Source organism: Gallus gallus, chromosome 4 (genome assembly GCF_016699485.2).
Source record: "Gallus gallus isolate bGalGal1 chromosome 4, bGalGal1.mat.broiler.GRCg7b, whole genome shotgun sequence".
Lineage (NCBI taxonomy): Eukaryota > Metazoa > Chordata > Aves > Galliformes > Phasianidae > Gallus > Gallus gallus.
In genome coordinates this window covers 9,992,769-10,019,457 of record NC_052535.1, presented here as the reverse complement: position 1 = coordinate 10,019,457, position 26,689 = coordinate 9,992,769, and the positions used below count along the sequence as shown (strand labels likewise).

Here is a 26,689-nt window from a genome sequence, read left to right as displayed (position 1 = left end):
ATTGCTTCTTTTTGCTTTTAAGGCCCTCAGCAAAAGCATAGCAAATACTGGCCTATGCCACTCAGTTTTTCCAGGAAGTTAACTTTAATTTCCACTGTGGTCTTGTTGCTAAGGTCAAAAAGCCTTTAAGAAATTATTTCTACTCTTTCCCCTTTTCAGAAAAAAAAAAAAAAAAAAAAAAAAAAAAGGCATTCAGCTATCAAAGAGCAATTTGTAAGGTGCAAAGGTCAGGTTAAAGAAGAAAGCATTCTCTTAACAGAAGCTAAGAAGAGTTGCTGTATGTAAGCTTTCCCTGTGAGTATCTCACACCAGTGCTCTTAAAAATCTAGAACTATTAGTGCTACTACAGGCTCTTCTACTCAATTAACAGGAAATATTCTACATGAGTTAGATGAGTTGACTGAACTTCCTTGTCACTGCATTTTTAGGCTGCATGAGGTGGACCTGAAGTGATAGGTATGGACTTATTGATTTTTTTTCTATTTTCTCAGGAATCTGGCAAAGCTTTTCAAACAAATCATGCAAGGGAAGATGGTATAAATCAGTCTGAAACATTTCCTGTCATCATCTTGAGCTTTGTAGAACTACTTTGACAGTTCTTATATTTCAGACTCTTAGCTGATATTAGATATTCAAAATTAACTTGATTAAATATCTAAGAATATGTGTCGCCAGTAATATGTTTAGAATTTGAATTTTTATTCTAATTTGAATTCTAAATTGAATTTTATAACAGAGTCAGCTCTAACTGGGAACAGAAGTGAATCAGGTTCACAGAAACAATCTCAGTGATCACAAAAAAAAATTCTCGCTTGTAATTCAGCACATGCACAACAGTTTTTGTTGTTTAAACTGAAGATTATAAATGTTAGTGCAATTACTTCTTATGAATTTGAGGGAAACAGAAGCATCCTTATTATGAGACTTGCATCTGACCACGAGTGGTTACATTTCAAGATTACTGAAACTGTGCATGTCAAGTTTGCAATCAGTGGAAACTGTAAGATAAACTGGCTGAAACACTTCAGTAGACTGGAGATAAAATGATTTACATAGGTTGGGGTTTTCATTGCTACTTTGTTTGGTTGATAATGCTCCTAGTATAGCAACAGTATCCTCCTCTCCTCTCCTCACAGAGTCACTGAAGTAACATAGTATATCAAGTATGCATGCACTGGTCTGCTTGGTCCATGTACATTACCATCTAAATAGACATTATAAATATAGTCCTGACAATTTCTTTTAATTGTTTTAATAATGTATATTTTTAATGTAGGGTTTTTTTTTTTTAATCTGTATTTTCATGTAAGAGCTCCATGGGAGGTCCTAAACTCAAAATGGAAGTAAAGATGCTGTAATAAGCTCATTATTTTTCCCTCCATATTGTCAAAGAAAAATATTTCTGACAATCTAGGAAAACATATTGTGAAGAAATACATTTAAGAGACAGTGGCTGGCCATAAATGTTAATGTCTAAGTTAAATAGTTGCAGAAAAGAAAGGTATAATGGCTTATGGATTGGAAATTGGTTAAAGAGGGGGAAAAGAGAAAAGAATAATCCTTGTAATCCTAAATGCAACCTTTAATCTTGGAGGTAACATTGTGTTATGCATTCAGTGAAAGCCATTCTTCAGTAAATGATGTCTGTGGTGAAAAATTCAGCTCAGGTGGGTATAGGTGTAAATCAGGCACTGGAAAACACTGGTGGTTTTGAGTGTATATTTTTATTCAGATGTTGCAAAACATCAGATAAATATATTCAGAGGGGAACATTCAGAGAAACCACTTTGCAGTTATGAGTTTGAGTACAGTTGTGATTCACACAATTCTTGTGGGAACTATTTAGAAACATGCAGTTTCAAAACATTTAAGCTTGGAATTGATAAGGAAAAATCCTATTAATTTGCAGAGTCAGAGTAATCCTATTAATTATAAAAGCAGTAATCCAATTAGTTTAGAAGTCCTCAAGACATTCCAACATTTTCACCAACAACCACATTATTGCCATTAGAGACCATTAATGCTCCTCCGTTTGAGCTTCCCAAGAGTGGGACAATTAGTACAGTTGTGACAGTGTTGTAAATGTTTTTCTTTATGAAACCTTAAATAGCCTATTTTAGTTTACTACCCATTACTTTTAGTTTCACACCTATCCTGACCTATTCAAACTACTTTGTCTGCATAGACGGTGGGAATAGCTCAGCAAGTACCGAGACAGTCTATAAGTTCTTTAGATTAGTGAACTTCTCTCCAATCTTAACTTGACCAGGCAGTTTTTCATTTAATGTTTTCATTTCCAGTTGTAAATTTTGTCTGTTTTAGTATTCTGTCACCACTGATGGCTTGAAACAATTCGGGAAGATCGGTTGCTGGTGTAGCTTGCAAAAACAGATATCTCCTCTGGAACCTCCTGTTTTGAAGAGGTCATGTGATTCTTGAGCATCTCAGATAAAATATATGATATCCTGCCAGGACTTAAGTTTGGAAGAATAACTGGGGAATCAGCTAAGTCTGAAACACTGAGACTGATCTGCAGTTCAAGGTATCTGCAGCTGAAACAGCACCTGTACCAAAAAAAAAAAACAACCAAAAAGCAGTATCGAGACAATTGTTTGATACTAGAGGATTGGTTCTGAACACATGCAAGCTGGTTCTTTTAATTAAATGATCTGTTCTAAAGTACTCAGAAATGTAAATATGATGAGCTGACCTAAGAAGAAACAGGAAATTGGTGTCTCAGTACTGATATGAAATGGAAGATGCTGTCACTACAGAACTCCTGTCACTTCTGTTAAAGAACAGAACAACAACAAAAGACACCATTAAAAAAGAAATAGAAAAACTCTCCTTAATAGGAACTGATAACTTGATTGTAACTTTGTTTTTTAGCTTAGTTTTGATGTTTTGGGGGTATTTTTTGGTGAATGAAAATGGAATCTTTCAATCAATTGATACATAACAAGAATTAGATAAAGCAATCATCAGTAGAATGGTATGGTACTGCTTCTAACTGAGATTGCCAACCAAAAACATACTACTGGAGAAGGAGAAAAAGATAGTTGAACACCTGAGATGATGTTTGTTGTAACACCTTCCAGGCACGTATCTAGAAATACTGAACCTCACATGCAGTTTTACTCATACTGAAACTTTTGGAGCTTGGACCTTCACAGAGTAGTTAATGGATTTAAGTCCAACTGGAAACCCATTACAAGTGGTGTTTCCCAGGGGTCAGTACTGGGGCCCATCTTGCTTAATATCTTTATTGATGACCTAGATGAGAGGATTGAGTGTACCCTCAGTAAGTTTGCAGATGACACCAAGTTGGGAGGTGGTGTCGATCTGCCCAGGGGTAGGGAGGCCCTTCAGAGGGATCTAGATAAGCTGGATCACTGGGCTGAGGTGAGTGGGATAAGGTTCAACAAGGTCAAGTGCTGGGTCCTGCACTTTGGCCACAATAACCCCATGCAGCACTATAGGCTTGGGACTGAGTGGCTGGATGACTGTGAAGAAGAAAGGGACCTGGGGGTGTTGGTTGATGCTTGGCTGATCATGAGCTAAAAGTCTGCCCAGGTGGCCAAGAGGGCCAATGTCATCCTGACCTGCATTAGAAATAGCATGGCCAGCAGGAGCAGGGAGGTAATCATCCCCCTGTACTGAGCACTGGTGAGGCTGTACTTTGAGTACTGTCTTCAGGTTTGGGCTCTTCACTACAAGAAAGACCTCGAGGCCCTGGAATGTGTCCAGGGAAGGGCAACAAAACTGGTGAGGGGTCTGGAGCACAAGTCTTATGGGGAGCGGCTGAGGGAGCTGGGATTCTTTCGTCTGGAAAAGAGGAGGCTCAGGAGAGACCTCACTGCAGTCTACAACTTCCTGAAGGGAGGTTTTGATGAGGAGGGGTTTGGCCTCTTCTCACAGGCAACAAACAGGACCCAAGGAAATGGCCACAAATTGCACCGGAGGAGGTTTAGATTAGACATAAGGAAAAACTTTTTTTCTCAGAGAGTGGGCAGGCGCTGGAATGGCCTGCCCAGGGAGGTGGAGGAGCTGCAGTCCCTGGCAGTATTCAAGAGGTGTCTGGATGGGGAGCTACGAGATATGGTTTAATAGCTTGTGGTAGTAATGGTGACGAGAGGATGGTTGGACTAGATGATCTTGTAGGTCCTTTCTAACCTTGTGATTCTACAATTCTATAGTATTGCAGTATATGTGGAATATAATATTTCTAGAATATGTTATTGATTCTTTGTAATGTCTTGTAGGTATTCAGCTTCCTCTGAGCTAGGTTGAAGATCTCAGAGGTGGTATTGCTTTGTGCAGTCCAGAGAACAATATATGTTTGTCCTACAGAAACTTACTTAACAGGAGGGTGGTATTTCCATTAGAACTGTAGAGCTACAATGATGGTGCTATCAAATACCTCGCTGTGTCGTTGAAACCCTTCTTGCTGTCCCACCATACCAAACAGTTATGGCAGAATTTCTTCAGTGATTCCTATCTTATCTTGAATTGAGAGACATATTAGAAAAAATGTTCGCAGTTCCAGATTGCCTTTGCTTCTTTGGCTGTCTCAGCAGCAACAGCTGAAACTGTTCATTATGCACCTTTCTCAGATAATGCTCCCTGAGGGTCATTTTTCTCTGAGTGACCTGTGATCATGTCTGGGAATCATGACTTATTTTGGACATATTTGATATGTCCAGTGAGTACGGCCATTCCTTCCCATACAAGTGGCTTCGCACTCTTATTCCCACATACTGTGATACTTCCCGTTGTATTGTCTTTGTGGTTATATTTTATTCTGTTAATAGTCATTAATACTTCTAAGCTACATAATACATGTTTTGTTTCACCTTTACTCTCAGTTGCTTTTATACAGTTCTCTTTTAAGATGTCAGTAATTTAAAGTAGTTTGTAGCTGGCTAGTGTCAATTTAGCAGGTTGCTTTTCCTTGTTTCTTTCTCCTTGAAGGGAAACATTAACACAAAAGAAATGGAAGGTAACAATTTAATTTCTTGGCCTAGTATATCAGTATATAAATGAAGCTGAGCAGGTGTTTACATTAACATTTAATTGAATTTATAACAGACTGCCACATGTTACATACATTAGTAATAAGCACTACAAAAAATAAAAGAAAATATTATGCATGTGCCCTATGTAGTAGCATGTCATGAGCGAGGGAATAGGTCCCTCAGCAGTTGAAATTTTTGCTATCAGTGGAATAAGAGGTGTACAAACCAGATGTGGTTGTCTGTGCTTTTTCTTCTTATTGTCCCAGATGGGAAAGGGATTGTGCATGTTACACTTGATTTCAAGGCCTGCTTTATCAACTTTAGGTTTAGCAATGAGTAGGTCAAGGCAGCTGTTATTTCTGACATAACAAGGTTTATTCAATATCAGTCGAAAACCCACATCCCCATATTTTCCACTTCTGTCTTGTAGATTATTCTGCATGTTTATTTTTTTTAAATAGAACTGTTTTCCAATTAGATTCTGAATGAGTGTAACCAAATCCTAATGTCAGTCCATGAAATCTGATTATAAATGAAAACATCAGAACCATGCAACTTCCTGTCTTTATTTATTAATATTCTGAGTCGTCCGAGTACTCTCGGAACAATGTCTTATGATTTGAAGTAGAACAATTTATCATATTGACAAAAAGAGTTCTTATTTTAGCTAGTATGTTCATTTACCTTTATTGTAATGTCCATTTCTGCTAGCTGTCAATATGGTTGTTCCTCTTCTTTGTCATTTCTGTAGATTGAAAAGGAATGTTAGTGATCCAGCTAGTGTGAAGACAGCTGGTAATAAGAAAATTGTTAAAATTATTGCTCTCCACAACACCCGGAAGACTCATTTACTAGAATTATAGCTGTTTATGAGGAAGCTTTCAGTGATACTTCACTCTTTTGTCGGATGAGTATTATCTATCTACAGGAAGGCGTAAATATCTGTTGTGTAAGGTAGCAAACCTTTAAAAGGGATTATATTCACAAAAAAAAAAAAAAAAAAAAAGAGTATTGCTGCATTTTGTGCTGTAGGTAATTCAGGAAATGGCAAGTTTTCCTTTTATCTCAGTGAACAGTTTAATCTCATATTTCAGCGTTACATACTGAGCACTGAGGCTGTAACTGAAGCATCCTAGAAACATGAATATTCTCCCAATATTTATTTATGCATTCTAGTTGCTTGATTTTCTTTCTGTATTTTGTCTAAGTTACCTTCATTTCAGCACAACGAAGTTCCTCAGCTTAAAAAACAAATCTTTGCCCAAACAATTAATTTAGAAGATACATTTGTTGTGATAAATGTAACTCACTACTAGCAAAGTTAGCTAACACAATCTTGAAAACTAGATATGCCCCAAAGTATTCCATTTGTATTGATGTATGCACGACTGCGTTCAGTTTCACAACATCTTTTTGGGTTTGAGAAGCACAAATAATCGAATATTTTACAATCTGTCCTATAGTTCCACCATTACGAACAGTTGTATCTCAAAAAATGGAAACTCATGACAAAAACTTTGTGCAGTGTCTAATGCATTTAGTGAAAAGATTATTTTAAAAATATCCTTTTCTATTTATTAACAACCATGCTGTTCCCAATGCAACTCTCTAATATGAAGCAAGAATATGATATCCATAGAAGACCCCTCTTTTGAATGTTTGTTTTCAAAAACGAGAAATCAACTATCAAGGTGAATGTTACATAATTAATGGCAGTTTAGTCTACTACTTATCATATTGACAATCTGATAAGCCTACGTAAGAGCTACATACATTTGTTAGTCGTCTAGTCCTCTGTTTGGAAGTGGGTCATGTGTTGCTTTTTGTGACAGGTTATAGCCTTATGTTTTTTAGTGTTTAAGCTAGTGGTAGGAGATCTGGTTTACTAAAACCAAAGATTCAGCACTTGATCCCAAAGTGTATGCATTGCTCCATTTTGAAGCCATTGTTTTATATGAGCTGAACGAGCCAGAAGCATTCCCTAACTTAGGATAAAGGCTCTTATACTATAATATATTAGGCTTAATGAATCTGCTTGCATTTAATTTGTCTATTTTCTTTCTTTTTTTCTTTTTTTTCTGGTAAACCCTCTACTTGCTATAAAACAATATTTGTTAAATAATTAAACATAATATTTCTCATTTTATATGGATTTAATAACATAAAATTCTGCAAAACAGGAGGGTTTTGTGAAATACAACAAAATATTTCTTTCCTTATCGTCGTTTCCATTGTAATCTATTTAGGATACATTCTACTTTTCTTCTTTGCTGCCTGTGCAGTGATTTTACTATTTTCTATTATTTTTGTTAGCCATATATAACTTTTTGAGGGAGTTCTTGAATAAAGCTACGTCAGCCAGATCTTTTAGAGCTATATTTCACCAAGTTCTTCTGAAGTTTCTGGGGAGGGTTTTCTTCAAAGGGGCTTTCCAACTTCACACTGTGAGTGTGTGTTTTCATTTGGCTTTTCATTGTCCAGGTTTGCTGACTTGGAACAGCAGGGAATACTTTTTATATACTTTCCTGAAGTGTGATGTGAGAGCACAGAAATATTTTACTTCTCCTATGAGAAAAGGTTTGTGCTTTTCTTTCAGTGCCACTGGAATTTATAAGTATGACCAAAGTTGTTTGTCCTGATTGAACACAAAGGTTAAGCAAATTTAAAAGTCTTCCTGATTTTTTTGCAGTGTACCTAATTTCTGCAAGAAAGAAATTCCAGTTAGTGTGTTCACAAAAATCTATCCCTACCTCATGATTCCCTACTTAATTGTTAGTGAATGTGATAAATGTCTCCGCGTTTGATTACCTGTTTGAAATAACTCCATATCCATTTGAATGTTATTTTTTCAGAAAAGATCTTGTAAGTGCACATTAATGGGTAGAGTTTCTATGTAAATACTCAATTGGCGTATAATATTTTTACAAGGAAACACTGTAACATTACCAGTGTAACTGCTGGAAATACAGTGCAAAACAGGAATAAGCTGACATGAAGCTATATAATATCATAGTAACTTCTTATGGTAAATAAAATGGCATATTGATAAGAAGACATTGTAAATGCTACAAAATGAACTAATATTTAAGGTGATTTTATTTGTTGAAGAGATTTGAATATTTAAGCATTTTGTCAGTTGCAGACAGAGAAGCACCACACAGCTGTTCCCTCCCTTCTCCCCACGGGACTGGGGGTCAGAATAGGAAAAATAGTAAAACTTCTGTGTTGATATTCATACAGTTGGTTAGGACAGAAAATGAAGGGAAAATAATGATGATGATGATAAAAGAATACCCAAAACAAGTGATGCACAATGCAATTGCTCCTCATCCACTAAACTGATGCCCAGCCACTCCCTACTCAACTCCCCCATTTTGTTGTTCAGCATTATGTCATATGGTATGTAATATCTCTTTGGCTCCCCCAGCCTCCTTGCGAACAGGGTGATATAAGAAACTGAAAAAAAATAAAAATAAAAAAGCAGATACTGGGAAGAAATGAACTCTATCATGGCTGAAAGTAGGGTAGTGCATTTAAATGAGTAGAATGGAAATTCTTAGATGTGAAATTACCCAGGATACACAGATTAATGTTAGATATTAATATCTTGAAATATTTCCAGACTGAGTTTTTGGGCCTTGAATTTGATAGAACTAGGGTCAAGAAGAGGAATGGGCGTTGTACATTCTCTGAAGGTCTTACTGAAAAAGAGGAAGGTGGGCTACATTCTATGCTTGTTTTGTGCCTTCCATCAACTGTTTTTCATGTCTTACTACTTTGAAAGTCTTTCTAAAATCATGGAGGTGCTGAAATGTGGTTAAGTATGTAAAATGGATGTAATGTTTCCCAGGGCACATAAATAATAGCAATATTCATAATGTAAAAGTCTGGAGCTAGTTCTCCTTCATGGTAACATCACTTGGAGTCTTGTAGTTGAATTTCGTGTGATAAAGATCTCTTGGAAATAAGATATGTGTCCCCAGTGATCAGTTTTTAAGCTCATTTTTTGCTAAGGTAAAAATGGGGATTTTTTTCTTTAGCATCAGTGTCACACAGCTCTTTAACCCAAAGATCATATTTCTCTGTTCTATCCAAACTTTTTAAAAAGCAATAGAGCTGCTGATTTACTTGCCATCCTATGATGTGCGGCAGAGAAATGAAGTGAAAATCTGTAATTGAGTTTTCATTCAGTAAAGCACAATTTTCAAAAATAGAAATGAAGAGAAAACATTCGTATTTGCATACAAAACTGAAAGGACTGTGAAGGAGTAACACAGCTAAATTTGTTTATTCAATTATTAATAATCTGTATTAAAATATAGTCTAATAACTAGAAAAATGGATAATACTGTTAAGACTTTAAATCATACATCTGGAGAAATTATACTGTGTGATGAGATACCTTGGTTAATTTTCGGCTTTGTGGTCTTACACCAAACAACTATTTGCCTAATACTGATATATACGTGCATAGAATATAATAATATTACTTATGTTTTCCTAGAGATTCTATAATTCAACTGCATGTTTGTGGCTCCTAATTACATCTTTGGAAATAGAATTTAGGTATAAAATCTGATGGCTGGAAGGAATCGTTCTTTAGCAACAGTACAAACAAAAAGAAGAATAAAATTACCTACATATTTCAATACTGTACTTGTATAACTAGGCACATTTAACTTTAGCCATGTTTCTTATTTTTAATTAAAAAGTGATAAATCAGCTTCATTATATGCTGTACATATATTTGTCTTTTCAAGTAAAACAAATAAAATGGTTGCTCCACTACTAACTTATTCTGAAAATGACGAACAGGACAAAACAAGTTGCAAGAGCAAAACAAATTATGGGGGAAAATAATAGGAGACAGGACAGGGCAGCTTGTGTTAGAAAGAAGAGCTCGTGGATGTAGAAGGGGAAGTAAAATAGGATAAGACATCTTTCAAACATAAGGGAATTCAAGAGAGTTTAGGAAACAGGTACACTGAATCAGTAAAAGCAATTTGTTATCATTCATTTTACTGACTCATTTTGAAGTTTCTGCTTTCGCTGATATTTTGGTTTATGGTAATTTCCCGTTACCCTCTGTAAGGAACGGCATTTGGAATTTCTAGCCACTCCTTTCTATGGTGATGGAGATGACCATCCACCAAGTATTCAGCAGCTGCCAGCTCTTGTAATCTTGCCAAACAGATTCGTGAGTGAAGAAGAAAAGGGAGCATTGTTTTAAAATCCCCAGATTTTCCATTCTTTACAATAAAAGAAGGCAAGAAACATTGAAAGATGCAAAAGAACTCGTATGAGCTTCATTCCCAAGCATTCCCAAGTGAAAAGAACAGGTGAGAGACTATGTACTTAGGGTCTGGCTAAGTAGCAGGGCAAATTCCCTGGACTGGACTGCTTTAGGTACCACAGACAGCTAACTTAGTGTGTAAGTTGTGGGAAGTGCAGATGGCTATGTTGTGCTGCAGCATGTGAGTTTTAGTGTCTGCTATTATGTAGATAAGTGAGAAAGCAAACCTTCCTTTAGAAGAATAATAATAGGGTAATTCTGGGGCATGTTGCTGAAAGGAACCTAAAAGCGGACTCAGTGAAGAGAGAATGAGAAGCAAATTATTGCAGCAATTAATTTTCTCTTCTGGTGAAATGTCAAAAACAAAAAACATGAACAACAACAAACAGACTACGAGGGAACAAATTGTAGGGTCCCTTGACACCTCAAAATTGGCACATCGGTCAGTGATGTGAAAGGGACAGGTTTTGTTTGTAGGATTGAAGCCATGTTCCCATTCCATCTGAGCTCCTTTTGCAAAAAGCAGCTGTGTTCCTTTGCTCAGGAGACTTCCCTGAATTGGTCTTTCCCTTGAAAAAAGCTGCCAACGTTGATCATGTCAATGAAATTACACACTTATGTTTAGCACAGTTTAAAAGTGAGATTGCTCTACGCGATAGACACATAAAGATTCCTCCAAACACTTAGTGAGGTTAGTTTAACTAATGTATGAAACAAGAGGTTGTCTGAACAGTATCAGTTTTTCATGTCTAATTGTTGCTGCTCTGTTTATCCTGATTGATGGAGGTAATATTACTGAGAAGTATGAATTTTCTGTCCCAAATACTCCTGCCTATTTCTTATAAGGCAAATCCAATTGCTTTATTTTTAATATGAAATGCCACTCTTCTACTTTATTAGATTCATTAAACCATCCTGTTTAGTGATTTAGCCATAAAGAGAAATAATCCATTGCTGCCAGTGATTTTTGAGAAGTCTCAAAACTTTAACTAAAAGGCACGTGCTGTGCAGTTCCACAGTACACAACTACATTCCCCAAGTGTGTCAGGTACCTTTTCCATACATGATAAATTCAATCTATATTGTCACAGAAGTCTCAGCACGAGACTTTTGAACTTACTGCCATGTATTAAATCAATCTTATCAACACTCATAAGCAAAGTCCCATACAGTCGGTGGAATTGAAACTCAAAGAGATGGAGCAGCCAGCAGTGGGTCTGATTGCTTGGGGTTTGCTTCTTACTGCTGTTCTTTGCTTTTGAAGCAGTCTGACATAGAGCTTGTTTGAAAACTTGGATGACTGAGTGTTGAAGACAAATGTGACTTCTAGTATTATATTACTTGAAAAGAATAATATCCAGTGTCACTAGCATGAGAAGGCCATGTGCAGAAAGTGAGGCAACCATGTGTGCTGCTGATAGGCACTGGGGAGATAAGAAAAAATGGTTTCCAACAGCCATGACGTACTCCTTTCCTTATGTCCCTGCTGTGGACAAAAGAGCAGACAAGACTGAGACTAAACCAGTTAAACTTCATTTTCCTGATGTGCAATGCATGTAGGAGACTCTTGTTGCACTGCAGCTGTAAGATTCATCTTCCTTTTTCTGGAAACTCTACTTCCTTTTGGACTGAGAACTTTCTGGAGTCCATGGTAATTAGTCTGATTTTGGCCTAACATAATAGTTCAGTGTGATGCATTTACTGAGTAGTTTGCTGAATATTTTTTGAGAATTTCTGTTGCTTTCAAAGAGAAAAGCTCTTGCTCACATTTGATCAGGACACTCAAGCCAGTGAAAATTGCTGGCTTGACTACAGTTTGTACAAGCTGAAGCTATAATGCAGTACTTGCACTTCTGAGTACTTTTGAGAAATTGCATGACACAGTGTCTATAAAGAGTAATTATCAAAATACAGTCATCTTCTATCATTCGGCTATATTACTGATACAAAATGTGTGGAAAATATTATCATTTTAAATCATATTTTACACAGAGACTTATCTGATTATCACCAGGAGTTTTTCAGCATTTTTTAATTTAGCCTTATGTATTTTTAACGTGACATCTGAAGCACAGCACGCACATGGCATACTAATATTGAAGGATGCTGATAGTGAGTACTGTCTATCTGTTCTTGTGAAGAAAAAGAGATAATCAGGAAATAAAAATGTTTGAATTGACTGCTGCTGAATAACAGCGACAGACTGCATGGAGTCAGTGCTCACAGCTTACTCCATTATTTAGTATCCATTTTATTTTTCAGGGGCTACCTAGTTTTAGTTGTTGTTTTCAATTAAACCACTGTAGATCTATCATTTATGTGTAAAATAGAAAGTTGTGCTGGACATCCAGCTTCACTGTAAACTCCCATTTCCTGTTTCTCCCTGCTTTGCAAACAAGAAGTCCTCCTGAGTTGAAATTTCTTTCATGACATTTCGGTGCTTGGTGCTTGTTTATTCCTGCAAAATGGGGACTTATTCAGCATTTTTGAAGCTAGTGTTTAAAACCAAACATGCACTAACTAATTAAGTGCATGAAAACAACTGTTTCACTTTATTTTTCCTTTATACTGGGAGGTCGGGGGGGTGGGTGGGAGGGGAGAACAGTGTAGGGGGTCCAGTATTTTTAAAGAAAACTAAGCTCACTAGCTTTAAAATAACAAAATAACAAGTTATTGCTTATAACTATTCTATTCTTTTTAAAGGAGAAAGGAAATCTAATGTAAAACAAAGGAAATGTTAAGAAATCTTCATCAACAAAAAATTTTGAGTTGGAGAATGCAGGGTTAGGTTCATTAAACAATGTTTCAACTATAGTCGAGATTTAACATGAGTTTTCTCTTAATTTTTGATTATGTCAAATAAAGAGTGATATACAGAGAATATTTTTAAATTCAAAATTTTACAGAGTTATAGCTGTGAGAATCACAAATATTTTATTGTCTGGTGATTTCTTCACAGATTCATTGGTGTTCTTCCACCTTACGATTATAAACTCACTACTTTGGCCTAAGTTGCTTCTGGGCAAGTGAGGCTGTTTGATCCCATGCACTGAACCTGTGTTATGTTCCTGGCTTCAGTACTGGCACACCATCCAGCTTTCAACGATTTTCTTCTTTCTCACTAGAAATAACAATCTGGAGTTACCTTTGTAAATTGTATTTGAAATATACAGATGAAAAATGTTATACAGCATCAGATATGATTTATTTTGACTCACATCATTTCTTCTCACCACTGTGGAAAAAAACAGAGGAAAGTCAGGTTAAATAGGTCTGTAGTGCAATGTCTTCATTTTTTAAACACAAAAGCTATCCTGAAACATGGAGGCATTAAATATCATTGGCATTAAGCATACATCATCGACCTGTTGTAGATTAAAGGATTAAAGGAGAGCAATATTCTTCATTTTACTTTGAGTATCTGCGAATGGCCAATGTGACCTGGGCTCAGATTTTCACTAGAGGATGTAAATAAAAAGAAGGTTCTCCCTTTACGGGCTCAAGTTGCCTACCGTCAAGTTAATCAACACTTGATGGTTTAGCACATGAGAAATTCGCGCAGAGGTGGAATACGTTAAACACCTATTGACATTCTGGAGCAGTTTGCTTTCTGACCTTTCATGACAGAATGAGTTCAGCAAGCAAACAAGAGAATGTCAGAATCCACTGCAGAAATAGGCTGCAATTACGAGACTAGAAAAGCAAACAAATGCCTTAGGCGGTATTTTTAGATTGTAGAATGGTGTGCAGATCACGGATACACTGTATAGTAGTGAGGTGACATGCAGGTTCCCTTTTAAAAGTTCCATGTCTGTCTAGGTTGAGAGTGATTTAGTTTGTAGTGATGACAGAGTCTTCCATTGGAAGCTGTTTCCATGTGTGACAGAGTTATGCAGGTGTTGCCTGCGTAATATTCCTGGAACGCAGAGGTCCAAAAATACAACCTCTGAAAACTGGATTGCTGTTGGCATATGTGGGAAGATCTTAAACTCTGTTGCTAAGATGATAGTAGTTTCCAATTTTATTTCTTCATTGACTAAATCTTACATTTTTGATTTGCATCTTCAGCTGGTGCCAGTTATCCTCTATTCATGTAAATCCATTCAATTAGAATCACCAGGTTCATGGCTAGCAAAATGTCATTTAAGATAGTTATTGCCATATCTTCTAAACAACTTGTGCTCTTGGTCACTGAAAGTTTCATAAAAAAATGAATTTTTTTGCTAAAGGATTTTGCATAAAACACTGCATTAAGATTTAGTTTAAAAAGATTGCACAAGATATCTGTAATCTCAGTTTTCTTTCTCTTCCTACATGTTTTGGCTATCTCTAAGCCCTGGATAAAATTATCATTTTCCTGTTTTAATGAAGTTGATGTATATAGTAATAGAATCATAGAATCGATTGAGTTGGAAAGGACCCTTAAAGACCATCATGCCACCCCACCTGCAGTGAAGAGAGACACCCCCAGTTCCATCAGGTGCTCAGAAGAGGCCCATGCAGCCCTTGAGCGCCTCCAGGGATGGGGCACCTACCATCTTTCTGGGCAATCTGTGCCAGTGCCTCACTGCCCTTACTGTAAAAAAAGAAAAACAACAGCCTTTTTTGAAATCTTCTCTCTTTTAGTTGAAATCCTTTGCCCTTGTCCTGTCACAGCAGACCCTGCTAAAGAGTCTGTCCCCTTCTTTCTCACAGCCTCCCTTTCGATACTGACAGGCTGCTCTCTGGTGTCCCTGGAGACTTCTCTTCTCCAGGCTGCACAGCCCCAGCTCTCTCAGCTTATCTTCTTGTCAATTGCTATACTAGGGAAATCAGAAAATCTGTCTTCTGATTTTTAAAGCAAGATTAATTTCATATAACCAGTTAAAACAAATCCACAGTGCTACACCAGTGATATAAATATCTCCAACCAAGAGATAGGATATATTGTACTGAAATATTTTACATTTTTCACTGACTTTGAAGGATGTTATTTTTATAGAATAGATTTGAAAAAATAAGGTACTGCATTTTTTTCTTCCCCCTCACCCCCTTAATAATTTCTGTTTCAGAATTCCTCTCTGCAGGAAGGTTACTACTAGAGGATTATTTCACCTATCGGCTGGTTATAAGTGTTTGACCTTCAGTCCCATGTGACAATATACCTGAAGTATAGACAGTCTTCTAAAAATGCTCTTGTATCTAGTGCTTTAAATATTGCCTGCCTACTTTTGACAGACTAACAAATGAATATGCTTGCTAGGATGAATATATTTAATTCTTATTTTGTAGAATGACAATATAGTCACTATACCTACTACAGTTACTTTTGGGTCAGCACAATAGTGGGGATAGTCATTTTATGGCAGACAGAATGAGCGTGGAACAGGGTGAAAATACATTTCCTGAGGCCAAAGGGAGAATCTCCTCTTCTGCTGCATTATCACCCCAGAGGAACCAACAGCTGAAGGCAGTTCTCATCCCAGCTCCACATGGGAACATCCCACTAACTTTCTGCAGATAAGTCTGCCTCCTATGTAAGAACTGTGAGCTCTAGTTCAACTGCAGTGAGAAATCATTGAGTAATATTTGGGTTGGAAGGCAAATGGCAGTAGCGTGGGGATTTTCTAACTAGAAAGTTTGCATAGCAGATTCTTGTTCACACGGTCATTTTGTATGCCTCTGTGTGCGGCTCAAGCATTGCATCAAGCCAGCTCAGGGGAGAGTCAATGTCAGAGCTAAAGCTGCGTTTCAGAGCCTGGAACACTAAAACAGTGTATAATGTTTGCTGAGGGACACTGGTGCTTTTGACTATATGTTTCAGGAGGGTTATGCGTACTGACAGCCTTGAGGGTTGTGCCACACATCTTCCCCAAATGGGATCTGTGTGCAAAGATCCTGTAAAGGGAAGGATGGCTCCCCAGATGCCTATAGACATTAGTCGATAAAGTGTTCCTCCCTATCCAGAGCATGGCAATGCAGAACAATGTATCAAGTCCTCTAATGCAGAAGAGCATCTCTCTTTGGAGGGAACTACAAAAATGAGGAACCAACCAAGCGATATGAACAGCTAAGCATTGCCTGATATTCTTAATATCAAAGTGTGTACTTGTTTTTTCCCCAGTCTGTTGCAGCTAAGAGAAAAGTGCCTGATGTAGAATTGAAAAAAAAAAAAAAGTTTTTTTCTTATTAAAAAAAATTCGAATGCTGAAATGCTGCAGTGAACAGCTAATTTGCACAGCTTGCTGATGTCTATCACAAGCATCAGAGAACTTTCAGGGATATTTGTATTTGTATTGCTGTCATCAGTATGTTGTTATTGTAACCAACAGGCTGGTTATATCCTATTGCCTTCTGTAGGACTAAGACAATTTCACTGAAGTGCAACATATGCCAAATAATAATAGGCTAACATAAGGTAGGATGTTCTTAAGTTTGAAAGGGTAGAAGGTTTTCTTATATACTGAATGGCTGCAATGCACACCTATGAAGAAAAATGAAATAAGATTTCTCTTTAAGTTTGTCTTTGAGGGGAGGGAAGAAGAACGGAAAGTCATGTTTTACAGGTTGTTTCATTTACCACTCCCTGATCTGTGGTATCTGCACCTACACCCTTCATTCCAGACTTAAGGAGGGATTTTGGTGCAGCTCCCACTGAAAGGACCAGATACATAGAAGTGTTTAGAAGCGGAACTCAGAATTCATTTGAAGGTGTTTGTTGTGGATCTTTACACTTAGTGCACAGAAACATATTTGTTACTGTGATCCAGGGTCCTTTTGGCAGTAGCAATCTTAGCCTTAGCCCCACCTATTTGACATCCTATATCATGTCAGAGTACTGATTATGAATATAAATACAGGCCTGTGGAAAATTGGAAAGTAGAACTTTAAACTGGAATTCAAAGTTTATAAACTATTGTAAGCATGAAGAAATCCTCAGAGATTAGTGAGTCCAGATTCCTGCCCATTGGCACAGGGGAATGATACAAGATGATGAGTTTGGAACCAATTGCTCTGCATTTCCTCTGTTCGTACTTATTACTTAACTTTCTCACACCGTATACTAAAAATTCAGTATGTGATTAAAAAAAAAACACACACACAAAAATTAAGATCTGTAGAGACACGGAATGTTTCAGCATTTTTACACCTATTATTACTATCTTATTATTAAATTTCTAAGGACTAAATTAAATATTTACAGGGTTTATTTTGACTTGATGTGATATTCATCACCTTATCCTGTGATAAGTTTAAAGAGAAATCTTATATGCGCACAACTCTATACAGTTGTAATTTACTGTACTCAGTTACATAGTAAATACAATACATTTTGTATAAGTTGGAGTAGCAAAATATGGCAAGAGGCAAATCAAAAAGCAGCACTTGCTCCATCAAAGATGTAGATGGACCTTCTGTAGATAAGCAGCAGCACTAATCTGTGTAGTATCCTTAACCCTGAGGGACAGTGCTGGAGTACTTCACTCTTGTTCTTGTAAGGGCTGTGGTTTCTATTTATACCTCTGTGTTTTTACAAGTCATTTTGTGTGTGCAGGATAGTGCTTGTTGTTTTTCTTTTTTCTTTTCTATGTTCTAAAACTCTCAAGGTTTGGTAATTGGCCACTTGTATTTAGATGCTGCAGCTCTTCAGCTTCATCTTGTGTCAAGGTCTCCAGTGTGTGCTCCTTCTCTTTGTATCCTTATTCTCAGGTGCAGAAAACATCATCAGCCTTACTGAAATGCTACTGACTCAGTGCAAAGATTCAATTTGTTGTTCCGAGTTACATGTTAGACAAATGCTCACGTGGTATGCATCAGTGCAGCTGCACTGTCTTTAACAGGTCCCTACTAACTCAAACCAGTTTTTTTCATTCTCTTAGCAATTTTGTCAAGCTTTTCTCTGAGAAGTGGTATAGCTTGGCAGGTTTGTATTCACTGAATTTAGTGCACTTGTTAAAATGAACAGCCTCAATGAATTCATAATCCAATCTCAGTGTAGAATTGTCAAGGATTATCTTCTATTTTGGGGGGTTCCTTAATTCAGTGCAAGTGTGAGACTCACTGTTGTATCCTGCCTCTATCCTATTTCTGTAGCAATTTTTCATTTTGTTTTGGTGAGTGTGCATAGTCAAAAGTCTGATATGACGTCTCTGAAGACATGGTTTGAAGACCACTTCCTCATTTGGACAAATGACTGATGTCAAATAATGCCTACACTAATTAAGACAATACAAAAAGTGCCTAGAGAGAACTGCTGTTCTCATCCAAACTAGAAAGGTATGATTCACGTTGTTAATCATAGATTTATTTGTCTGAAGATATGTTTTATGTTTTCCTATGATGAGGGACATTTGATTATAGTAGAGAACCAGTTCCGCTGTATTTAAAGTTGAGAGATCCTCATGACAAAATGTTGACTTCTACAAATACTCTAAAATCTGTACATTAATTCTCAAATCGCCCTGTAAATTACTGTGCCAGATGGAAGAACAGAGTAAAGGTTTGAATTTATTGGAGCAACGGGCTCCTTAAATACATTCCCTTCAAGTCAGTATTTTTTAACATTCACTTAGATTTATTTGCATATCTCTAGAGATCACATCATCTTGTCATCCAATCTTCCCTCCAATTCATTTCTCTTGTTTTATCCTAATGCCAGCTTTTCTAGGATATTGGGCAGTTACTGGAGTAGCTGTTGTCATTATATCCCCTGGTTGAAGCCAAAGACAAGACAGATCTTTTTGCATATTGAGTTAGAAGAAGTTAGCCTCAATTAGCTTAATCAGCACAAACATTTGTACTTGAGAATCAGCCCCAGTGCAGCTGTCCCTATTGCCAGTTGGTGACTGCTAAATCACACTCTGAACAGTGCCTAAGGGCTTCTACAAGTGCATACAACAACAAGCCAGCATACCCAATAAAGTAATCCCTTCCCATGTGCATTTGAACAGTAAATTATACCTATCATTCATTTAGAAAGCAAGGCAAGTTTTAAAGTGCATTTTTCATCTTGGTTTTAATGTGGCTTTAAAATTATCTTTAACGCTGCTCCATAAGCAAAGTCTTTTGAGATTTTTCTCCTAAGGTTATAAACCTCCCACTGTGGTGGGCTTTTCAGAGATTCAGTACCAATTACCACACAGGGCTTTTTCTAAGTTTTGCCTCAAGTTATCAGCAGGTCACTTGTACTCAGCAACTCAGCTCTCCCTTCTCTAAATGAGAGTAACAAAGCTGACATTGCTGTAAGATCTCCCAGAGAAAATAGAAACTTTATTTGTTAATGGAGCGTTCCCTAGTCAGGTGCTGTAGACAACTCTGCAAATCCATGTAAATTATAGAATCATTAACATTGGAAAAGATGGTTGGAATCATTAAGATAGCCAATGCAAACATCAACCTGTCCCTACCATGCCCACTCAAACATATCCCTCAGTGCCACATCTCCAGGGACAATGACTTCACGGCCTCTCTGTGCAACATATTACAATGTCTGACTACTATTTTGGAGAAAAAAGTTTTCCTAATACCCAGCCTGCCTACTGATTTTGTGCATGACACTGAGTGTAAGAGGATTGCAAGAAGCTATGAATGACTTCTGACAGGCAGCCATCAGTGCTGATCTGGAGTCCTGATTCCTGTATTCCCTAGAGGTCAATGGGCATAATTAGCTCCCTGCAGAAGAGAGTATCAGATACCAAAGGTGTTAATTATTGCTCTGAAGAATTGTCAGAGTAATGGTTTGTAAAACTGACACTTTGATATCAGATATCACACTTAGATATCTCCAAAGGAGAATCTACAGTATCTATAATGCTTTAGATTTTGGTTATGCCACAGCTCTTAAGCATGATGACGCTGAAACAACTCATAAGCTCAGGGCTAAGCATGTGCTCAAATGCAGTGCTGGATCATTTCCAAGTCCTGTTGTTAATCTTAGAATCAATTAAAGGCCACTACAGAGGACTGTAAGAGCATTTGTCCTCTAGTCTTTGTTTATCTGCATGTTTTTGTATTTCTTACAAGAAAAATTCCCACTAATTCTACCTCCTGGTGAAATAATATTTGCTTTACAATTGTCTGAGAATAAGCAAGTGTATTATGTATAATCACATTTGGGGGAATATAATTTGAATTTAAGGGAGTTATTTTTTCCCACAACAGATGCATAATTCAATTAACATAGATGTTAAATCTAGGTATCACTTTACCTCTGTTGCACCATGCAGGTAATTACTTTCTGGTTAACTTAAATTCCATTCTAGCTGCAACAATGAAGATATTCATAATACATCTGGAGTACAACCTCTTGTTTCTGGGACGAGTGAATCCTGTAACTGATCCTGCACATTTTAGCATTAGACTGATTATGAAAATGTGATTCTCTGCTGCCTGTACTCTGTTTAAGAACAGTGTGTTAAAATGCATGAATTAAAGATTTAAAGACAGTTTTGAATCTAAAAATATTTTGGCAGTCCCCAAATATAAAGCTTAGGCATTCTATTTCAGGACAATATGCTCGCTGTTAGATAGAATTCACCTGGATTTGAGAATATGCAGAAGTATTTAACTAAATCAGAATTTAGTTCTTTAAGAGCTAATGATCATCTGGTATGACATGAGAAACAGGCTCCAGAAGTCCATATCTGTAGAATACAAGCAACTGTAAAACATTTCCTGAAAAAAGAATTTTATGAATTAACAATTATGGGTTTTTCTTTTTGTTTGTTTTTCTCCAAAGTAATTGTTTTCATATAAACATACTGAGCATAAACACTGAGAGAAGTATCTCAGTAGCAAGTGTTATTTTCTAACCATTTTTTCCCCATGGAGAAGAGACTTGGATAATTAAGGTCATGTGAAATCCAATTATTCAAATAATGGGCATAGACTTGGTTGCACGAGATGTCAGAGTTGTATTTAGTTGAATATGAAAGCAGATACAGACACGTTGGTCTTCAGAGTTGAAAGAAAATTGTGAATGAAAGAAATGCCAAGCTGTGGGTAGAATCACAGTCATAGGATGGCTTGGATTGGAAGGGATGTAAAGATCTAGTTCCCAACCACTGCCATGGGGAGGATTGCCACTGACTACATCAGGTCACCCAGGGATTGTTCAAACATTTTCATGTGTGTGTTCTGTAGTTTAGTGTTACCCAAGTACATATTAAGTTAAATAGATGACATTCAGTATGTTGATTCTAAATTGAAAATTCTAAAAATGTTGATTGGATTGTATTTTGAGTGTGTGTTTTCGTTGTTGTTGTGTGTTTTTTTTTTTTTTTTTTTTTTGTTGTTGTTTTGTTTTATGGAATGAAGTGGTTAAGAATGTGCTAAAATTTCTAAGCCCAAGAACCGATAAGATGGAAACAGCCTGGGTGAGATGTCTCCCAACTGCTTACCTGCTTACTGCAGGTGATACACTCTGTGGCAGAGATGATGTACATTGTTGAACATTGCAATGAATTACTAGGGGCACTGATGTGATTCAGTCAGCAGAGCTGGAATGCTGCTAAGGTGTATAAATTTTAATCACAGAGAAACTCAAGAGGTCACGGTTCTCTGTTTAAATTTCCCTGGTCAATGATATTTATACATTTTCTTTTCTTAATAACATCCAGTGACAAGCATTCCAGAAACTAGGGTCTTTAGAAGGAGAAAACCAGTACCCTAAAATCTTGTTGGAACAACTGACAAAATCTGAATGAAATAGTTATTGGAGATCTCTAGATAATGGTAAAGAATTTAGAACTGTAAATACAAGGAATCCCGAGCAGTTTGGGAGTTACACTGAAACTCAGAACAAGTGTAAGCATTAAGAAAAAACAAAAACAAACAAACAAACAAAAAAATAGGCCAGTGTGCACAGTAATCCCCAGACATTAAAATCAAACTTTGATGTTTATGATATTAGATTCTTTGAACTGGAGTATGGCTGTGTTTGCTTCTGTGTCATGGTACTGTGCATAGGAAGGAAAGAAGTGGTTTCTGTGCATCAGAGGAAAAAAATGTCAAGTGTCTTACACTTTCTGACAGAGAAAGAGGATTTGTACCTTTGTTATACAAGCCCATACTTTATCTGAACTGACTAAACCAAAGTCCAAGAAGAACCTTCACTTTTCTAACACCATTTTTTAGTTGTATCTGGTTCTGTTCATTGAAACTATCTATTCCTAAAATTTCATCACTTGACTGACAATCTGTGCTGAAATTATGTATTGACAAAAAGCCAGGCAGTCTGCCTGAAGTATTTTTGCTTTTTTTCTGGTATTCTCAGAAGTACTTTTGGAAAGGAAGACTTCCTTTAAGATACCCATTGATATGTAAAAGCCCCAAAATACACACTTCAAGGTCCATAACCAGTTTATTCTGATAAATGGTCCTTTGAGGAAAATCAATTACTATGCCAACAGATAAGAATTCAATCATGTCTTCTGAAAGGTCAAATGAAAGATCATCCTCAAACATATCCCTTCTGAGAGAGGGAGATCTTGTGCCTGGAAATATTTTGGCTCTATACCTACATATCTTATATAAATATGTATGCATACACATCCACACATGCATGTGTAACAGAAATGCCCTGCTTAGTTAATTATGTCATGCAATGAAGCAGCCTGCTCTTCAGTTATTCATTTATATTTATATTATTCATTTAATATTTCCTTTTTGTGACATGTTGAAGAATATGTAGCTATGTCCATGAGGGTATAGCAGGTTGGCAGTTCTGGTAGGAGCTAGTCCTGGTCCTAGCTTTGACTTAACACATGAAATTCTCTTTGAGAAAGACAAAGAAGAAGGGAAAGCAACCTTGGTGCAGCTTTTCCACGGCAATTAGAAATAGTGCCAAATAATTCATTAACCAAGCCTAAAAAAAAACAAATGTAGGTTTGTCTGAAATTGCTTCTGAGAATTCTAGTATGTTATATCCCTGCATTGTATTTTGCTGTGGGATTAAGCTCTGCTATCTCTTTTCTTCACAGTATAATAGAACATGAGATTGTACTTCACTTTTTGCTCTAGGGTAGGCTTACAGATTTTCCTCACAAATTTAAAGTTTGATCTGTTCCTGCCCTGAAACCATGTTGAAAACTGAGGAACCTTCTCATCCCTTGGCGTAGAGAAAGGTGATAGCTTCAAACCAGTCTTAAATTGCCCAAGAAAGGTAAAGATCACAATCCGGTAAATAAAGAATTGTCTACCCCCTTCTGAGGATCAGGGCTCACCAAACACTGCAAAGGAGAGGATCTCCAAGGAGAGATCCTTCCCTTGTGGTAGCCAGCCCTTAAATAAGGTTACACCAGGTTATTCTGGTCACACAGGTGAACTGCTTCCAGGGCTCGACCTGTGCTCCCTGGGCTATTTGTGTTCCTTCACCAGGTACTCAATCACTGTTTCAGGGTATGACAGTTCCCATACTGGTGACATGTTGTTACATGTTGGTATATGATGGCGGCTCTGAAAGTAACATTTTCCATTTTATTTTGCTGGCCCACAGTGTCAGAGGTGGATGTTGGCATTATGGCAGGAGAGGTAGAAACTTCTTACAAGTATTCTGTTGCATTTTGTTGCTGTGTGACAGGTGGCAGCAGAGGGGCAGTCTGACAGAATGGCGTCTGACATAGATGACGCAAAGGAATAGAATTGAATTCCTCTGTGTAGAAAAAAAAACCTGACATTCACTGATGCTTGTTGAATGTTTGTGGAGACCAAACAGTGGATGTAGCACAGTGAGGCAGTGGGTGGTGCCTTTCAGTGGTGACAGCAATGTGAGAGTCAAGCCATGCTCCCAACAGCCATGCACAATTCATTCACAAAATGAAGATTGTCTAGATGAGCTCATCCATGTGAATCAGCTAATGGTGGTGACGATGTTGAAAAGTAGTGTTTTGCAGCTGAGAATTTGCTTTTATCAAATAGTGTTATTGTGCTCTTTGTATCTGTTGTAGTTTTCGTGGAAATAAACAGGAGGCATTACTTTCAGAGCAATCTATGTAAAAATCTTGATAGGGGAGCCTTTCTCTGACTTTTTGAGGTCCCTACCTTCCACTATATATTGCACAGAAATTTCTCACATCACAGTGAACTGATCTAGGAAAGACTTCACGGAGGCGCCTGTCAAATTTGCGTCAACCTCTGAAGAGTGCATAATGCTGTGATACACACAGGGAGAAGAAGGAGATTCTGTTCAGTGAAACCTCTGAACAGAATACTAAATTGCAGATGAAGCATTTAAAAACTGTTTTGCTTTACAGTCACTTCAGTAATAATTCCACGAGTCCTTTTCTCAAAGTTTGGAATAGGAAAGCCCTTGAGCTTTTAGAAGAATCACCAGACCTTTCCATTCTCCTCTGAATGTGAAGATGGAAAGAGCTTGACAGGAGCAAAGCTGGCATGCTATGAAGTACAAGTTCTGAGAGAAATAGAGGGCTGATTTCTTTATTGTTAAATTATTTTATTTAAAATAAATTATCCCTGGCCTATCAGGAAACAATTAAGGCATTCCAGGTCACTGAAAATTTTTGTCACCACCATCATTTGCAAAATCTAATTAGATATAATTTTACAGAGAAACCTTTTTCCTTCACATAAAAAAAAAAAAAGCAATAAAAAACTCATCACTTAATGTGGCTAGCACTGCATATTTCACTCCTAGACTGCTATAGTAATCAGTTATCATGCTGTGCTTCATCCTCACGTAACATAACCAGTCAGCACAGAGGTTCAACCTTACAAAAGCAGGTGAATTTAACCTAAAGACTACTGAAGTAGTTAAAAATGCTCCCTTTAATTTCAATGGGTTTTGGATTGGGCCCTTTTTTTGAGAAGTATTTAATGTGATGAATAGACTACCCCTTTCTTTACACCATGGAGTATAACACTGAACTAACATAATAGCAATTCCTGGAGAATCTCAGAAGCCTTTTACAGTGTTTTTGCTGGGACAGATATTCCCTGGACAATTGTCAAACCTCTATTATTTTTTCTACTTTTGTCAATATGCATACGTGGTCTGTGCAGAGTTTCTGTTTGATTGGTTGGTTGTTTTTTGTTCCTTTGTTTTTCTCCCAAATGAATTTGCTTGCTTCTTTGGTTGGTTTGTGGCCAAGTTGAATTAACATAGTGCTTCAGGGAAGTAGTTTATGTTGATCACACTATGGATGGACATTAGCTACATAAGAGGAAACAGCTAAAGATGTTGAAGTTAATTACTACAAGCGAAACAAAGCAGCAAAGATGTCAAATTAGCCTACCTGTCTGTGTCTCGTGAGCAACTGAAAATCTGTTAAGGACGTGGAAAATAATTAAGTTTATAAGCAGACATGGTAAATAATATGCTAATTATTTAAATTATTGCATTCAACCTAGTGGTATTAACTATATATATATTTTTAAATTCAGCTTTATTGCATGCTACCATTTTGAGAGTTAGTGAATATAAGGGCTAGCCAGTTATAATGTAAGTCCCACTTCAGTCCTCTGGCCAAGCTAGAACTATGTCAGCAGGTAGCCCGTGTCATAAAAGGTCAACTCAAAAGCTAAGTCTGATATAAGAAGAGACTGACAGAATCAATGTGTTTATTTTCAAAAACATCATCTCCTACACTATGGCATGATTGAATCTTTAGATGCCGAAAGCACCTTCCCATCAAGTTTTTATGTCTACATTCACACTGATATCTACTTCACATTTATTGGGATGATTAACTGGAAACTAATCCATATTCTATAAATCTATATTCCCCTGCTTAAATCATCATGGAGGATTCCTGGAGGGGGCTTTCAGAATACATCTAGTAAAGGGTTACAGACTTGAGCTCCAACTGCTCAGACTTTAATTTGCAGCCAAAGGAAGAAGTGCAACCCTCCTTTCATTTACTAATATAATAGTTAGATCATTTGTCCAGGAAATAAGGGCTTTGGATTTGTTTTTCCTGTCTGCAAGGGGTACTTAAACTGTAGGTTTTCCAGACAGAAATACATTTAGTGAGGTCTGTTTGGTATTTTGAAAGAAAAAAATATGCTCCTTCTGGATAGGTAGAGCTTCCAAGGATAGGTACAGATTCTTTCAGCAGAGAATCAAGACTTTATTCTCCTGTCTCTCACTACATATGCAATCCCTTCTGTCAAGAATCTTCCTCCTTTTTTTTACATTCCAGCAGCTTCCAACTTTTGAATTTGGAACTTTCTGCAAGGAGCTTAATTCTTCACATACAGGATGCCTTTCCTCAGTTCTCAGCTGAACTTTCTGTACCTGAGTTAAAGCATCTACAATGGATGTAGAGCTGTGACAAGCTTAGGTGACTGGAATCTAGTATTAAAAGTCATCTGCAGCAACTAATAAAGAAGTAATTTTCTTAGAGAAACATTAGATTGCTAGGTATCCGGTACAGATCCTGATGGT

At 37.1% G+C, this 26,689-nt stretch overlaps 1 long non-coding RNA gene across 1 annotated transcript in view; it reads left to right on the top strand.

Annotated features, from left to right (window-relative positions):
* The first annotated feature begins 240 nt into the window (after positions 1-240).
* The window catches only part of LOC112532333, a 55,309-nt gene continuing 28,860 nt past the window's right edge, over positions 241-26,689 (top strand). The window contains exon 1 of the long non-coding RNA XR_003074928.2: positions 241-294. This is a non-coding gene — a long non-coding RNA (uncharacterized LOC112532333). The remainder of the gene's footprint in view (positions 295-26,689) is intronic.